A 13,755-nucleotide genomic window follows, 5' to 3' on the forward strand; every position below is an offset into this window, starting at 1 on the left:
GTATGAGGACCTTCTCAGTTGTATTCAAATCTACTTTTGAATTGACTAGTAGGATTGAGGCCAAACATCTTAAGACATCTAGCCCAGTGGTGTCCAACCTGCGGCCCAGGATGGATATGAATGCGGCCCAGTTTGAAATGCTTGGTTCCATTCGCAAAGGATATGCCCCCCCCCCTGGACCTAATGGGCCTGCAGGCTGCCACTACTTGGTGCCTGGCATTGGCAATTCAGCTTGTTGTTACTGCTGCGCTCTGGTCGTGCGCATATGTCTGACTTGCGTTCTTCATCAGAATCGGAGAGAGGCGCATTGGTGGAGGGAGCAGCTGTGGAGCAATATCGGTTTCTGGCTGCTTGTGCTGAGCACTTCTCCTAAGCTGCTGCACGTTCTCATCTCTGCAACACAACATTAGATCTGCCTGGCTCCTCTACTACTTTGGTGAGCAAACAAACAAGGGGGGGGGGGCAGTGGTGGTGAGCAGGTTTCTGGGCCTTAATTCTTTTTTGTAGACTTTCATCCGATCGGGGGTGGGTGCCAGTGAAGGAAGAGAAGGGGAAAAGACAAAAGAAATTAAGAAATAAAGGTATGAAAATAGGAGAAAACAAGAGATTGATAACACTTTGTTCTCTCCAGACACATTAACCTCAGTCTGTCGTCTGTTGTCTCAGTCTGTTAGGTAGGCTTACTATGCCAGGTTGTAACAATGTGGTGACCTATGGAGTAACTCATTGCCCATTGCCCAGTTATTAATAATAATATAATAATAAGTCTGTTTAATATCCAGGTGTCCCATATTCCAGTTCATAACTCGATCTGGTTATCCAATTGGTATTGTAGTTCTTTTCTGTGTATTTCTGTGATTGTGTATTTCATGTGTGACCCCAGACATTTTTTCTTTTTCCAGTGTGGCCCAGGGAAGCTAAAAGGTTGGACACCCCTGATCTAGCCTGTCCATTTTATTCCTGAAAAGGGTGGCTGTGCAGTACCACAGATCATTTATCTTGGATGCACTGTTTCCCCCATGAAAATAATCCAGTAGTGCCTAAATGAATAAAGCAGTGCTTATGGTCTTTGGAAACTAACGGTGTGGGATATATTATATGATCTGAAATGCTTGGGACCTGGGGTTTTCCACCAACATAATCTTTACTTAATTTGGATCACCATACTTAAGGTTGCTATAAACAATTTCAATTTAAAATAAAAACAGTAAGATTGTATTGCCATCAACGAAATTATGATAGGTATCATCACAATAGTACAAGGTAATCTCTAATTAGTATAAAAGGACAATTGTTTGTTTATAGATGACTAACCATTCTTTCTAGATAATAGATCCCCTACCAGTATACTTTGTATTCAGCTGGATTTATATAGATTATAGGGAGGAACCACGTGGTGCTTCTTCTTGAGATCCGACCTTGTCGCTGCATGCATATGACAAGACTGTTGGATGCGAACACTGCACGTTGCGTCTTCATCTGACAGTTGTTTCGGATGCACGCAGCAACAAGGTCCGTCATTTCTATTACTTTCCTTATATTCGCATCCATCTCCTCACGTGCGATTTCTCTAAGTGCGTCGGATCTCAAGAAGACGCGCCGTGTGGTTCAGCCCATATACTGGCTGGTTGTTAATACATTATTGCCATTAAGTACCGCCGTCACCCAGTACTGTGGCCAATTGTGAACCCACTGTTAGTGATAATATTACACTCAATTATTTATCAATTATCTATCATTTATTAGTACAACTTCATTTCTACACATATAGGCCTGTATATATTTGTACAACAGTCCCATAATTTATATCTCTTTTTCTCCCAAACACCCACACAGACACATGGGAAACAGCATTGATGTAATTTGAGGCTTCTGCATCATGTTGCCCCTTTATTCATCTATTAAAATGTGCTCCTTTATATTCATGTGCAAATGTATTTCATGGGACAAACATTGACGCTGTAGTTGCAAAGGGCAGTAACTTTAAGGCTTTACTTCTGAATTTGGGAATTTGATGTTATGTTTAGTTCTTTTCTGTGACCTTGGTGTCTGCTCCGGGTTTTGAAACGGCCTTTTTCCAAACCGATAATTAGGCAATGTTGATGTATGTGAGTAAATAAAATAAATTCAGCTCCAGTCGCTGTGAAGGAATTAAACTTGCTCCAGTTTCTGCCCTGCAGTCACATTAATGTATGCTCATAACTTCAAATGCAGCTGGAAATGAGGACTCTGTCATGCTGGAGATTATAACATTAGGAATTGGATATATAATGTGTTCAAGAAACTGCTGAAAGATTTTAAATGAATATTTATTATAATGGTGATAGTTAAGCTTCCTAACCAAGAACATTTTGAGTATTTTTACAGGGCACTCAATCTACCGCAATTGCATCTGACTCGGACACCGTTACGCAAAATATTTTCAACATGATTTCTGGTGTTTGGTGTTGCAAGTGATGTCTGCACCAAATTCTTTAGGCGCAACTGCACTGCCGCGATTGATGCAGGCTAACCCTAACAGAAGCTTCAGGGATCCCTGAGTGACCTGCAAGAGTGCACCCCTTAGTGCTCATGTAGAGTGGATTCTGCACTAAAGTTTGTGGCAAGGGGTCTTCCCAAACATAAATGGCCACTATTGTCCCATGAAATCAAAGTGACCCTGTTAAGTAATGGCATATAATTCACCTATTAATATAAATGATATTATGGCCTTTATCTTGAATATAAGCTGCTGGATCATATTCTCATTGGCACCTGATTGTTCTCCTTGATACAGCCAGGAATTCTTCCCTGGAGTGAGCCTTCACACAGAGCAAACAAAACAGAAAGAAAAACAGCAACATCACATTCAGTCAAAGGTCTTTCTATTTTAAGAGAAGAGAGAAAGGTGCAAATTAGGTGACTGTCAAAGCTTTCCTTTCTTTCTGTTAAAGGGCAGAATATTTGATTCCTGAGCCAATTGCTGATGTTTTCATATTTCAAATCACTCATATTCTCTCTCATGTATAAACTCAGGCTGGAAACAGTGAAAGAGATAGCAATATCATTTTTTGTTCAGTGGGCAGGCAAGACGTTGTTTGACTGCCGGGCAAATTACCTTTCAAATCATTTTACTTCTAAGGCGTATATTCTGGCAGTTAGTTGCTCACTGGCTGCTGTTGATAGACTTAAGAAAATGTTGCTTTAAGTTTCTTTTATGGCTGTACAGAATAATATGCTGTAAGGGTCTCTAAGTAATTGCATTCACCATTTTTTCAATGCTAATGTGTATATATATATATATATATATATATATATATATATATATATATATATATATATATATATATATATATATATATATATACACAGTATATATAGGATTGAACAAGATTACATTTTGTTTACCTGTAAAAATGAAATGGGAGAATAACTATGAGTAGTTTCCTATAGCGCAGTGTGTTTTTTAGGGTTCTGATTTCTACTGATTTTGGGCATCTTACTTGCTTACATAGCACTGATTTTTTTGTTTTATAATACAGTAAGGCAGTTGTAGTTGTTTGTTTTTTTTTTTGCTTCAAGCCCCACTTTGAGGTCCAACATATGGCTGGTGCAAAGATTAGCTAATAAGGTTACAGATATAGGAAAACATAAGTATATTAGCAATACATAGCTTCAAGAATATCTAGGACAACAGATATACATTTACCTTAAATCCAAACCCTAAAGCTGGCCATACACATACCAATAATACCCTAATTGGTACTTGTACAGTGGTTATTGTTCGGTTTGGGAATTGGGTAGGTTTGAACATTTTATCTGCCAATGCGATATGTCGGCCAATGCATTGTATATTACGGCATTTAAGTCACAACTCCTCCTCACTATCTAACTATTTGGGCTTTTTGCCTGAACAATCAGAACAATACCATGTATGGCCTCCGATATCCCATTTGTCCCATATGGCCCATAGACTGATCAGATGGAGATCATATTTGATCATATAGACCAGGGCTGTCCAACTGGCGGCCCGCGGGCCTCATGCGGCCTGCGACCCCCCCTTATATGGCCCTCCACATCAAACTGCCTGCTGTGTCTGTTTACCATATGTAAAATTTAAAAGGTATCACTACAAAGATTAACTGGCCCCTGCATTGTTTAATCAAATTCACACTGTAATCCCCTGCATTGTTCACACCTGTGATCCCCCTGTATTGTTCACACTTGTGACACCTCTATTGTTCACACCCCTAAACCCTGTACTGTACACACCTGAGACCCAGACTGAAACTGCCACATTGTTCATCTGTTCACACTTTGTTCAAAATGCTAATGGGGCACCAGCACTGTGTCACTGTATGTAGTACATATTAGACTGGTCCTAATCCCCTGTGCTCCCTGTGTGTGTCATACTTTGGTATCTGTTCTGGGGGTTTGTTAGCATTTGAAAATTATTGTTAGTGGCCCCTAAGGTGTTTAATCATATGCTGGGGTACTGTATTATACACAGGGGAGGAGGAGGCATATGGATTTATGGGTATGTCTTTATATGACTTAGCTTTTTTCCCATATGAGTGACATCCTTGCCAGGGCAGGCACAAGGTCGTTTGGCACCCTAGGCTAGAGCTTCACTCAGTGCCCCCCTGTCCTGCATTACCATTTCCATCCTTACCATGATGGTTTTTAAATAAAGAGACCAAGAAAGTGTACAACATTTTTTCATTTATATTATTGACCCCTGTACCTTTGCAAGCAAGTTCAGCAGCCATGCATCATACAGCCCTCCTGCAGCCATCATATTGCCCCCAATCTTTACCTGTGTCAGCAGCAGCCAAAAATAAATCTGATCACATCATATTGCCCCCAAGTATTTATATACCTGTGCCAGTGCCCAGCCCAGCAGCAACAGCAAACATATGGCCCCCAAATCTGTACCTGGCTGTGCCAGCAGGAAGCTTCACACTTTACAGTAATAGAAAGAATGTCTTCAGTTCAGTGTAACTGTGCAAGGCTGAGAGCAGCGAGAGTCACACCAAGCAGGCCACCAGCTCTCTGCCTCTCTCTGTCACCCAACCACATCAGTGACATCATTGACGCATGTATGCACGTCGCGCTGTACCGCACAGAAGGAACTATTACTTGCCAGTAAGGGGGGAAAGGTGAAGGAGATGGATTCCACCCAACTGGATGACTGATTACTGAAACAAATTATTAAATAAACGCTTGAAAAAAACGAAAAACTTAAAAAATGAAAAAAATGCCCTTAAAAGTGCGCCCCTCAATGATGGTGCCCTAGACAGCTGCCTACTCTGCCTACCCCTAGTTCGGCCCTGATCCCTGCAGTGAGCACCAACCATTTGGTTTTATGGTGTGCTATTAATGTGGACATGGTCTTGCGGTAACATGGGTGTGGTTTAAAGTGGGTGTGGTCTAAAAACAGGGAGTGGCTAACACTGGCTTCCGTTATCGGCCCTTCACCATGTAGATTAGAAAAATTCCAGCCCTCGGTACCATAGAAGTTGAACAGCACTGATATAGACAAATACAAGAGGTCCTCTGCACTCAACCCATTACCAAAATTTTAAGGACATTGAGACATTTTGTGCCTTAAGCTTTTAAAAAATGCCTTACCCTTTAAATAGAACAGGGATTGTTTGTCCATATATTGCAATATATTTTAATATAAGTTTTACCTGCAACTTACTTGCTGCTTTCAAAATATTTGATCAACCTTTAAATGACAACCTATTTAATTCTTGAACCAATAAAAGTATTTTTATAGTTGTAATATTGGCGTGTAGGCAGCCATCTCAGGTTATTGTGCCTGATTCTGTGCTTTCTGAAGAGCCAGCACTTCACAATGCAACTGCTTTCAGATAAGCTATTGTTTCTCATACTCAATGTAAGTAGAGGAATCACAACTTGGGGTAGCAGGACTTGGATTTTTACTACCGAGTGCTGTTCTCATATCTACCACTACATGTTTTCACTCCACCTTGCAGTGCAGCAGTAAAAAATAGGGATGCACCGAATCCAGGATTCGGTTCGGGATTCGGCCAGGATTCGTCATTTTTCAGCAGGATTCAGATTCGGCCGAATCCTTCTTCCCGGCCGAACCGAATCCGAAGCCTAATTTGCATATGCAAATTAGGGGCGGGGAGGGAAATCGCGTGACTTTTTGTCACAAAACAAGGAAGTAAAAAATATTTTCCCCTTTCAACCCCTAATTTGCATATGCAAATAAGGGTTCGGATTCGGTTCGGTATTCGGCCGAATCTTTCACGAAGGATTCGGGGGTTCGGCCGTATCCAAAATAGTGGATTCGGTGCATCCCTAGTAAAAAAGTGACTGAAGTTTATCAGAGCACAACACACATGGCTTTGGGCACATGGGAAATTAAGAATATGTCTAGCCCCATGTCAAATTTCAAAATTAAATATAAAAAAATCTGTTTGCTCTTTTGAAAAAACGATTTCAATACAAGATTCTGCAGGAGGAGTGCTATCAACTGATGCATTTTGTAAAAAACATGTTTTCTTTTGACAGAATCCCTTTAACTGATTTCAAGCTGGGGTTTCGGGTGTATCTGGGAGAACAAAAAGGACATCTTCCTAAGTGATCAACAGGCTGACCTCCCCTTCCCCTGCTTTATTCTTTGCCTCCAAGAGGGACAGTCTGGGAACCTCTGCATAAGGGCTTATTCTCATTAGCATTAACATCAAGTCACACATTCTGATATTTTCTTACAAGATATGTATAGTGTTTTTATTTTTAACATTGACTTCAGTGTGGCAATAGCATTTGCTTACTGTGGATCTAAAATAATTAGAAATGGCAGATCACACCTAAAGTTATTAATAAATATTATTTTAAATGAAACATAACAGTCTGGGGTAGATTTCCATCTTCAGGTTCTTCTGACCCAACCTGCTAAAGAGCTCTTGAGAAATGGCAGAAAAGAGAGTGAGAAGAAATGAGGATGAATATGTCGCAGGATGTCAGAAATGTCAGAGCAGTGAGGTGTTTGGGCCAGACAAGAAAGCAAACTATGTAATATACATATACACTGTTATTCTGGAGGTTATACAGAGAATGTGGTTAGAATATCATTTTCAAAAAAAAGAAAAACAACTGAAACAAAAAAGAAATGCAATTAGGTACATGTATCAATGATACCTGAGAAAAAGAAATTGACAGCAGAAATGAAGATGATACTAGCAATATTTGTTATAAATTGCTATTCTTTTTGAGAATGAACCATATTTTCGAAACAACACAGTGACATCTGTGTATGGGGGTGGTTTAACTATATAAAAGTTTAATGCAGACATAATTCATTGTCAAAAGGATATAAACATCTATTTGATGGACTCAGGGTTATACCTTAAAGATTTATGGCCAATTCTTTTCAGCCATCTAATGTCCCAGTTGTTCTCTAGCACTGGCTTCTAAACTTTTGTGCAAGGGCCCTCTAATCCTGCTATTCAATTCTATAAATCCCCATTTTGTTATAATATTTTTGTAAAGTGCTGCGTAACATATTGGTGCTGTATCAGTGTCGGACTGGCCCACCGGGATACCAGGAAAACTCCCGGTGGGCCCAGGTGTCAGTGGGCCTCTTGATTCTAATCATTTGGCCTAGTTCATGGCCATTCCCTATTTCTTTAAGAGGCTTAATAATGGAAGCATTGAGTATAGTATATAGAGATAAAAGACTAGGAGAATAAAGAGGTTGAGTGAAGAGAGGAGGAATAATAGTTTGGAAAGTGGGCCCACAGATCTAAGGATTTGTGGTGGGCCCCTGGCATCCCAGTCTGACACTGTGCTGTATAAATAAATAACAATACGACCTAGTACAGGGCTGTATTGCTGAAGGGCATAATTATGGCCATTCTGTGCTTGTAGGCCCATAGACTCCTTTTTAGTATATTATTAATTGCATATAATCCTGCCCATGTAATACTGGGAAAAAGTCGCACAGCACTAATCAAGAAGAACACGAGGAAAAGGAGGACTGAGTTATGAGACCTGAAGCATGCCAGGCTTTGTGGTCATCCCTCGGAGACACAGGCAATTGTGTGTGTATATCCTGCCTAGCAGTATTTATAACAAAATATAGTTAAAGTGAAGATAAGAAAGGATGCATTAATGTAATAACTGAATACCCTGCTACAGAGATAAATGTTAGAAGGTACTATGACAAAATCCTTATACGTGTAGGGATGTGAAAATCTTAGACACCCTTACCCATTACAGACAGGCACATCCCTAGTAAAATGGACACCTCAGTGGGTCCTTATGGGGACCTTGTGCTTATGTAACCCCTGCAGTTCACACAGGTACACTAGTGGCACTGTGCCAGAGTATAAAAGGTTTAGGAACCATGTGCTCTGGGTCCATTGCTTTAGCCCAACCAAGCAGGCTGGAAAGGAAATGGGTGATGCTGACCCTAGGCGCCTTGGCCCTAGTAATTAGACAGCTATACTCGTTTTATAGATCGCTCTAGGAGTGATAGAGAGTTTAATTAGTTGAGCAGCTCAAGGCTCCGCCGAGGAGATTAGAGGGATTAAGATCCCAGGGTATTACTGACCCGAGTAAGGAACCAAGTGTTGAGATAGGGATGTCAGGAGTTCCCCTAGTCTGCCACTGGAAGATATCCTGAAAACCGGGCAATGCCCATCACATGCTGTCAACTTACTCTCTGCTGTATATTCCCTAGCCTGTGGGGATTCAGCCTATACGTGCTGTGAGTATATGCTTCCTTTATGCTGATGTGTATGTTCTATACTCCATTGTGGATCAATGTGCTAAATGATCTCTGTGCTATTGTTCAATAAATACTGTTCTTGGTTCAACTGTTAAAGAACTACTGGCGCCCATCATTATGCTATCTTATCAGCTTACAGTTACACTACACCCTTGCCTCCACCCCGCTGCGAGGGCTTACCCCTGAGAAAGAGAGCTCATCGGTGGTGTCAGCCCACCAAGGAAAGTAGAGTAAACGGCCCAAGCACAAGTCAATTTACTATAGCGCTACATACGCAATTCTTAAAAATGTTGTTTGTGATTTGATCATTATATTCACAAATAAGGGGGGACATAAAGGCACTATTGCTACTATTTATTTATTTGTTGAAGTCTGCAGTTCTGGTTCCACAGTTTCCTTCTGTCACACATTGCAGCTAACAATAGTTTCTGTTCTGAATGCTGACATCTACTGAAAGTGTAATACTATTACATATTCTGTTTCCCCAGCCTGAACTGCATGTCAGTAGAAAATTATACAGTACACTGTACTACTCTCTCTCTCATTGACAAAGGGCATATATGACATGAAATGGTTCACATAGTGGAAATCAAACAGATCCTAGGACATCTGTTCCTTTGTTGGAGACAGTGATTGAAATCTAAAAAGGGTTTGTAATAAGAGTTACTCTTCAGCCCAGAAAGTACTGAAAGTCTCTAGTTATATTTCATCATATACAGTATCAGTATGATTCGTTTAAGGGCCTTAGTAGCTCTGAAACTCCGACAGAGACTTCTAATTTATTCTAGGTTTACTGACACATATAATATATAGTGGCATTTGCCAAATGTTAATTAATATTGTGTTTGGCGCTGTTCAGTGGGGCTTCATGCCTTTGTGTGGCCATCTTATTACACAGAATTTTTAGCCAGGAGCAGACTACACCTAAAATTTGCAGCACTTTGGCATACTGGACATACTACAGATTGGTCTCCCATGTTATAATGCCTTACATATTTTTATAAAGATTTTTTCACAACAACACTAATTTCAGGTTGAACCACAGATGAGTGGCTGGCAGGTAGGACCCTATGTGCTGTGTAACGTGGGTAATATAAAACCAGAAATTTAAAAGAACGTGAAGATTTATTTAAGGCAACAATGCAGCAGTATCTAATGCAGACTCAAGGAAATATACAAGCCTTTTACCAGGCCAATGGTTGAAGGCAGGCAGTTAACAAGGGGAGTCCGATAACTCACAGAGGGTCTGGGCAGGCGGCTGACCAGGAGAGTCCAATAGGCATGCCTAGGTTAATACCAGGATATCCAACAAGCAATAAGAAATGGAAGAACACAGTCAAGAAGCAGGAACAGGGAACCAGGGAAGCAGGACTCGGGAACAATGGCAGGAATCTAGATATGGCTCTGAGGCTTTAATGATCAAGCAACAAGGAGTTGCTTCCAATGGGCTTATAAAACCCCTGAATGGAATAATTGGAAACACTTGGGGGCCCATTTACTTATCTAGAGTGAAGGAATAGAATGAAAAAACGCAGAATTTCGAAAATGTTTTTTTTGGCTACTTCGACCATCGAATGGGCTATTTCGACCTTCGACTTCGAATCGAACGATTCTAACTAAAAATCATTCGACCACTCGATAGTCGAAGTACTGTCTCTTTAAAAAAAACTTCGACCCCCTAGTTCGCCACCTAAAACCTACTGAAGTCAATGTTAGGTTATGGGGAAGGTCCCCATAGGCTTTGCAATCTTTTTTTGGTCGAAGAAAAATCGTTCGATCGATGGATTAAAATCCTTCGAATCGAACGATTGAAAGGATTTAATCGTTTGATCGAACGATTTTTCGTTCGATCAAACTATTTGTGGTAAATCCTTCGACTTCGATATTCGAAGTCGAAGGATTTACATTCGACAGTCGAATATCGAGGGTTAATTAACCCTAGGTAAATCTGCCCCTAAATGTAAATGAGTTGGGTGGAGGAAGAGACGGGAAGAGAGCGACCGATGACCATCCGGATACTTGAGCCAGATCCATTCTGAAAACTCCCAGTGGAGAAGGTTAATGCAGACAGTTCATCAAGCTGACCAGTCCTGACAACTAAGTAGACAGCCAACTGTAGTCAGCCTCTTCTATAAGTAGGAGAATACGCTAGTATAGGTCTATACACTCTTTTAGGGCCCTGGAACTTTCTGCTGCAATACAAACACAGAATCTGCTCAGTATTGATATTGGATCCATTATCCGTAAACCTGTTATCCAAAAAGCGACGTATTACGGAAATGTCATCTGTCATAGACTCCATTTTAATGAAATAATTAAAATTGTGTTTATTTAATGTTTAATGATTTTTTTAGTAGACTTACAACATGGAAATCGAAATCACAGAAAGACCCCTTATCCAGAGATTCCCTGGTCGCAAGTTCATAGTCATTTTGTGAAACCAAGGAGTACATGGTTGGCAACACCTGTTAATAGCTGTTATCATTGTGATGATTTGCCCCCACAGTCCAGTGAGCTTTCGTTTTTAAGGACATGCTCCCTTACGGATAGATGTTGTTATTATGGTCTTAGTATTGTGTGATTGTAAGAGTGAAATTAAAAATAGTGATGGGCGAATTTATTCGGCAGGCATGGATTCACGGCAAATTTCCAGATTTCGCAGACATCAAATGTTTTAGAAAAACTGGCGCGAAAATTCTTTACGTGAAAATTTTTTTGCACGTCAATGATTTGAATGCATTTTGACAAAAGAGTTGTGCTTATAAAAATTTTCGCTCATGTCAAAATTGTCAGGCATCAAAATAACTTTGACACCCATTGACTTTAATGTGTTTTTTTCTAATTTTTCGCGAACCAAAACTGGACCGATTTGCCCATCACTAATTAAAAGCTACGTTTTACTCTATGCGCTTCTTTGGAGGCATAATGGGGGCAGTGTCCTGGAGTGGTCCATTTGTAGTGGAAACCCTCCGGGGGATAGACTTTTCTGACCCGCTGGGATTAATTATACTTTTTTTTCTTATTGTTTGGAATTAAGTTGCTGGTCTATAAACTCAACATTATAATTTAGTACCGACTTTGTTTATATAATTTATAGTCTGATCTGAAATGACAGTATTGGGAATAAATAGAGAGAATATTTATATTATATCTTCAAAAATGTTACTGGGACTGTAAAAATGTGAATTTTTTGCTAGGGCTCATTATAGAGAAAATAACCTGCAGATGTCATATGCTTGGGTATGTTTGATGTTAAGAAAAATATTTCTGTATTGACCATATGAATAGCATCAATTCGCCACGAGTACTCTTACGTTGTCATTGTAGCAAGTGTCTGACCACTCTAACAGGAAAAAAAAAAGCTGTTCAAGTCAGGATTAAATACATGGCAGCACAAATGGCAGCAAAATGAAAAAAACAACCTAACTTAAATGAATTCCCAATTTTCTACAAGTCCCTGGGTTTTGCGCTGTCAGAGCTGATGAGCTGCCGCTGAATAAAACTCTGCAGGTGTGACAGGATGTGTTTAGCCATGTCAAATTTATTTTCTTAGTAAATCTGAAATTCTTTCTTCCAAGAAATTCATTACAGCTCTCCATACACAACCAGTAGAAAATAATTAGCACTGTCAACAGCAATATAGGAGTCGGCAAAAATGGTTTTGCTGACTGAGAATTCAGATAATAATTGCTTAGTTTAGGATTTTATGTTGTTGCCATCTCGGATACTAGAAGGAATGATACTTGCATTAGCGAACTGAGATGCTCACTGAATTGTGCCATATCTTAGGGAACTCTTGGCTGTAATTTTTTTGACTAACATTACATTTCCCATCATTATCACCTAGGTTGGAACTTGGATATTACTTTGATTCTTGCCTCCTATAACTCTCCTGTAGCGTTAAAATGCCCAAGAAGATTGTTGGCCTCATTTAGTGGTACAAGAAGCATTTGTGCATGTCAGGAAATATTGGCATGAAAGTGCTAGAGCACTAAGGATCACTAGTACGTGCTCAATAGTGCTCACAAACAAGCAAAGGGAAATGTAAAACAAATAAAAAAAGGGGTGTAAAAATATGCAAGCCACTTATACCCTTAATGGAACTGCACTAGGAAAATCCATGATGAAAAAGGACTTTGGAGTCACTGAAGATAATAAACTTGGTTGTATTTGGGAGATAAATATGATACACCTATCCTCAAATTCATTGGAGCCAGAGGCAGTTTGGAAAGCCCTTTGTGCCTTTGATCCAGTTGTAAAAGGGAAAAATGTCGTAATTTATACAGAAAACATTATAGTCGCATATTACTTGAATTATTAGGGGGTTCGAGAAGTCAAGATCTCATTCTGGGAACCAAAAAAAAATCCTCACGTGGCCAGAAGAAAATCTAAACAGCCTTTGGGCTTGAGATATTTCAGGAATCTCAAACTGCAGAGCAGACTTTTAAGCTGCAGAGATCTTTTTCTGAGCCAGTCAAGAAAGTAGACCAAGTACAGCAGAAATAATATTGATAGCTCCAGCATGGCCAAGGTGAAGTTGGTACTCATGGCTTATCCATCTGTCATTCTGTCCACAGCGGCTTTTACTAGCGATGAAAGATCTTCTTACTCAGGGTCCAATCCAATTCCCAGACCTTGCTCCACTTCAACTTACTGTGTGGAGACTAAACGAGATGCCATCACAGTACAGTGTATTTCCTCAGCAGTGATTTATACCCTCCTGCAGAGCAGGAAAACTGTCACTAAAAAAATCTGTTGTTTATAAAATGTTGTCTTAATAGCATCTATATCTGTGATTCTGGATTTTTTACACAACAGTTTGTACAACTTGGCCCAAAGCATCATTAAAGTTCACATTGCTGCCCTTGGAGCATTTAGAAACTTGGCTCTGGCAGAACAGCCCCTGGTAAAAAGCCATACAAAATATTAAGCCAAGAAAGAAGGTTTTGACACCAGTCTGGGATCTTCACATTGTTCTCAAAACTCTCCAAAACTGTCTATTTGAACCC

Source organism: Xenopus laevis, chromosome 5L, assembly GCF_017654675.1.
Source record: "Xenopus laevis strain J_2021 chromosome 5L, Xenopus_laevis_v10.1, whole genome shotgun sequence".
In the NCBI taxonomy this organism is placed as follows: Eukaryota; Metazoa; Chordata; class Amphibia; order Anura; family Pipidae; genus Xenopus; species Xenopus laevis.